The sequence below is a fragment of the Chenopodium album genome, chromosome 8 (assembly GCF_948465745.1).
Source record: "Chenopodium album chromosome 8, dcCheAlbu1.1, whole genome shotgun sequence".
Taxonomy (NCBI): domain Eukaryota; kingdom Viridiplantae; phylum Streptophyta; class Magnoliopsida; order Caryophyllales; family Amaranthaceae; genus Chenopodium; species Chenopodium album.
The window spans coordinates 39250477-39255645 of NC_137841.1; the positions used below are offsets into that span (position 1 = coordinate 39250477).

Genomic DNA, 5169 nt, shown 5'->3' on the forward strand with positions numbered 1-5169 from the left:
AACCCTTACGAGAGCATCACTCGTCCTCTTGAGTGATTTAGAGGTTCAAATGACTTGTCTTTAGTTGCTAAAATTCAACGTGATTCCTACAAAAGAGACTCTTAGTGTATATTCTCATCTCATGTCTTTCTTTTTCAATATTTAATAAGTCTTTATCCTTATTCTTGCTTGCTTGGTTTTGCTCGGGGACGAGCAAAAGTTTAGCTCGAGGGAATTTCACTAGTAGACAAAATGTTCATTTGCGTCGCCTTTTTTGCGCCACACGTAGAAATAAATGATGCAAATGAGATATTTTGGCTACATTATAAGTAATTTGCGTTGGACATTATCTATAGAGAGAAGCAAAAGTCTGATACACTCACGCTTACTTATATTTGCGTCGCTTTTATAAATAGGAACGACGCTTATACTATTGTTATTTGCGTCACTTCTTTCTTTATTGAGTGACGCATATGACTATTCAATATACAAAAAAGTGAAATAAAAACTCACGCTACCGTTCGAACTTCTTCAAAAAAAACCCCAGCAAATTCGACCCCTAAAATCCATAGTCCCCCAAAATTCAACAGAAAATCCCCCCATATGTTTCAAGCAAAAGATCGACCCAAAACCCCACAAAATTCAAACTATAAGAACCGCAGAAAATCGAGAAAAAATACCCTAAATTTGAGCAAATTACAACTGAAAATTCAAATGAAAAGGTAGTAAATTTCGCCCCCAAAAAACCCTAGAAATTTTGACAAAAATCCGAACAAAATTGTGAGGGAATTTAAGTTTGTGTTTCGAATTTAGGGTTCGTTTTATTTTTCACACAAATATAAGCAATGAGGTTGGGTTTTTGTTCAAAATAGTAGCAATTTCTTTAGATTATTTGAAACTTAAGGTTTGTACTCTATTTTATGGAATTTGGAATACTTTTGCTGAAGGTGCAAGCTCGATTTCAACCAATGTAAGACCTCTTCATCTTATTGTTCAATATACATAGATATATGAAGTTCTATTGTAAATGAATTGACTGATTATATAAACACAAGCAGATTTCCTTATAACTGATTTTTTAGGTTTATTTTCGAATTTAGGATTCATCAATTGCAATATATTGTGCACAAATCAAAGAAATTTAGGGTTTTTTTTATTCAATTCGAAGGAATTTTGGGTCTGTTTTGGTGAAAATTTAGTAATCGATTTTAATGAAGGTAAGATATGTTCTTTTCTTCTACTGTTTTAATAGATGAAATTTAGAGTTCAATTTTGCATGAACATAGTTTAATTTTGCATGAACATAATTTAATTTTACTATTTTGATGTATATTTAGGGTATGTGAATGGGTTGTGGATAATTGAGCTTTTGTTTGAATTGACTATTAAACGAATTAACCACGCTTATTGACCTAGCTCTCTATCTCAAACTTGCATTGGGCTAGACTGATACATATCATAACGAAGTTTTATGTTTTTGAGGTCGTTATCTATTGCGATTCAAAGGGCATTATACATTGATTGAATTCTTGACAACATTGTGATTGTGCATCTGTTTATGATTTTATTTTCCTTTTTTATTAACATCACCTTTCTTTAAAATCTGCCTTACCCTCCATGTATATATATATATATATATATATATATATATATATATATATATATATATATATATATATATATATATATATATATATAGTTGTTTACTTTGCTTTGGATTAACCTGGTCTTGCTTAAACAGTGAACTCTAGGACTGAACTTTGCCGCTTTAGTGGTGCAACGATATACCCTGAAGGGATATCAGGTTTATTCGTTCAAATTCTCAAGTAAGCTATTCTAATAATTGTTGAAGTTTCACTTCGTAACTTGGTGTGTTTTGCTGCTGAGTTCATATTCTAGAGGATTAATGAAAGCTAACCAATCTTTGATAATTTTTTCTTAAAGGTATTCCTTTTTGTCAATTCAAAATGTAAAAGTTACTTCCACAACCGTTTGAAGCCTGCAAAGCTCTGCTGAACTACCGTTTATCGGAAACAATATAAGAAGGTAATAAACCTCCTATCTCTCTTTCCATATTTCTATTTGTGATCTTATCTACAAATTAATGTGTAATGGGGAACTAATTTTGTTTGATTTGATCTTGCAGTGCTTAAAATATTGGTTTTTTTGTTGGTCTTTCTCCTATATGTACAGGATATCTTTGCTGAAGTTGTGAAGAAGAAGAGAAGGCCACAAAGAAGCATTATGTAAGGTCTATTGTTGGTGTTACGTTTGAAGTTATTCAGAAGAAAAGAACCAAAAAGCCTGAAGTTAGAGATGCTGCTAGGGAGGCTGCTTTGCGGTGAGTTCACTTGCTAATTTAGTTTGTGCATGTATGTTATAGTGGCACACATGGTTTCTGTATCTTTTAAGTTGCTGAAGTGAAAAGGATGAAGATGTACTCCGTAATAAGGTACTCTTGAAATGCAACATGCCTATCAAAATGATGTTCATCATTGTTAAGGTCAACAGTCTCAACTCTGCCCTATGATTAGGAAGTGGGATATGTTTCTATAATATTGGCAGCCTTATATATATGAGATATGCTCTCTATATTATTATGGAATTGGTAATGGTGGCTCCCCACTTTTCTTTGCCAATCTTTACTTTAGTCTTGTTCTCACTAAGCTTATAGGCCTTCCTATTTTAAAGTTATGTGCTATCGAAATAAAGCCTTGAGTATCTTATTTAATAGGTGCATATGAAGCCAAAGTAGAACATAATTTAGACCCTATTAACATTCTTCTTTTTGGGCCTCCTATATATTATTGGCTTCTTGAAAAGGTGTAGTTGTAGAAAGCTAAACATGCCCAGTGGATCCCTCCTTTAATTAACTGCCTTTGGGATTGATTGTTATTTGATAGCTTCTGTTAAAGATGTGATCAAATCTGTTTTTGCATACAACTTCCATTTAGGATTTAAAAATATGAGCTACAATGTACCCTGCCTTTTTTGAGGATTCTTTATCAACCCTTTTTTGTGCTCTTTATTTACCTACTACGTACTAAGAGAAGCTCTTTCCCATATTTTTTGTAGCTCGAAAATGTTCCCTAAAATACTTGGCTAGATAAACTATGATGCAATGTTTGTATTCAAATAATTTTACCAGGTCGTTTTGTTTTTATTTTAGTTCGTTGTTTAAAACATTGTAGAATTTTATTTTGCTACTTTGATGCTTAATTTTCATCTCTGATTGTTTATTGATTTCAGGAGCCGGTGACTTTAAACTGTTAGCAAGAGAAAAAGGAAGTAGAATTCCGTTTATGGACTTGTTCGTGTTAGGAAAAATGCAGAATATGTTTTTGTTAGCTTTCAACTTATCAAATTCCATTTATTTATTGGATTATTTTGTTTTAATTCTTAGGCTTTAAATGAACGCATTTGGTTTACCAACATTTGGGTTGGTCTTGGTACTTATGTTGTTGATGATGAAGATGTCAATATTGTTGAATTGTAAACTTATGTGATAGGTTGTTGATACGTTAATACAAGGTGCCATCATTCACAAATTAATGGGTAGGCCAAAATACAAAGGAAATTCTGCCAAAATTTGTAATTGATCTTATTATTTTAATTTTTTGTTGGTACAGTTGATGGCAAAATGTAACGTTCTTTGAATGTGTAATAATGTGGTATATAAAAAAATGTAATTTGAATCATTCTTTTAAAAAAAAAAGCGACGTATTGTTCATTAAACCAATCATTTGCGTTACTTGTTTATAAAGAAGTGACGTAAATAAAAGAATGTACGTTATTAAAAAGAGTCATTTGCGTCACTCATTTAACAAACGAGTGAAGCAAACAACTCTTATTTGCGTCACACAATTGTATACGAGCGACACAGATAAGTGTTAATTGCGTTGCTTGCGCCGCGAGCTGTTGCGTCGTTCAAAGAAGCGACATATACACCATAAACGAGCGATGCAAATGAATGTCTTTTTAATAGTGTTTGATTAGTGTCATTTATGACACTCATTTGTTCTCTTTTAGGGTGATTTAGATTGCTTTCATAGCTCTTTTCTTTCCTTTTTCCTTAGTTTTGCTCTTTATTTCTTTAGTTTGCACTTTCCTTGGTTGATTTTCCATTTTCCTGCATTTCTTAGTTGTTTTTGTCTTTTTCCTTTTTATTGCTTGTTTTCTTTTATTTTTAGGTTAAGATTGCCGTCTAAGGATTCCCGAGACTTCTTCCTGAGTTGTGCATTGATTAGGATGCCTAGTGTTCTCCATTTGAAGATCAAATTTGGAGATGTGCAAGTTCCAATTGACCTTAGGCCGTGCATTCAAGCCCTTCTATCTTCCCTCGCAATACTCGAATTGATCAATCTCAAACCCGATTAGTGTGTGTCCATTGCAAGAATATGTGGAACCTAAATCCCTAGTGTTTGATATATTAATTTACTTTATGTTTGCTTTGTTTGCTTAGGTTAACTTATATAACCTACATTCCCTTTTACACTTCAAAATAGCTTGACTTTTTCAATAGCTAACTTCCCCCATTCCTAGTGGTTCAACCCGAACTTTCCCTATTACTTGGTATAGGTTTGATTACAAATTTAGTTTGATTTGTGGAATTTTAGTTTCAAAATGTCACTATGTAATTTGGAGATCTGTATGTATGAGTCCCAAAATGTCACTAGCGCTTTCACCTATACCCGTAAAGGGTGACTTAGTCATTCTACCAAGCAAGCATGACTCACAATTTTCAAATGATTCATAATCAAATGATGAAAGGAGTCTATCCTTATGTAATTTCTAGATATGCTTTTGGTTAATATGTCCAAGCCTACAATTCCATAGGGTATGTTCGGTTCAAACCATCTTTTCTTTGATTTTTATGCTCTATGTTGTTGACATAATTTGTATAATCTAAGACATACAAACCATTAAACAATTTTGCGTTAGCATATAACATATTTTCTTTGGAAATAAAACAACACTTGTCTCTTATTTCAAAAGAACAACCTTTAGTATCTAAAACTGGAACTGAAATAATGTTTATGGTAATTGTTGGAACATAATAACAGTTATTAAGCACTAAAATAATACAAGAATGAAGTCTCAAATGATAGTTTCCAATAGCCAGTGCAACAACTTTTGCTCATTTCCTACTCCATGTGTGACTTGCCCTTTTGATAACTTCCTACTCTCATC

General features: G+C 32.6%; 1 long non-coding RNA gene across 1 annotated transcript; it reads left to right on the forward strand.

Annotated features, from left to right (window-relative positions):
- The first annotated feature begins 383 nt into the window (after window positions 1-383).
- Window positions 384-3668, forward strand: LOC145556041 (uncharacterized). The gene is made up of 5 exons (XR_014091691.1): window positions 384-949; window positions 1721-1805; window positions 1924-2025; window positions 2173-2320; window positions 3229-3668. It is a non-coding gene; the product is annotated as an uncharacterized LOC145556041 (long non-coding RNA).
- The last annotated feature ends 1501 nt before the right edge of the window (window positions 3669-5169 follow it).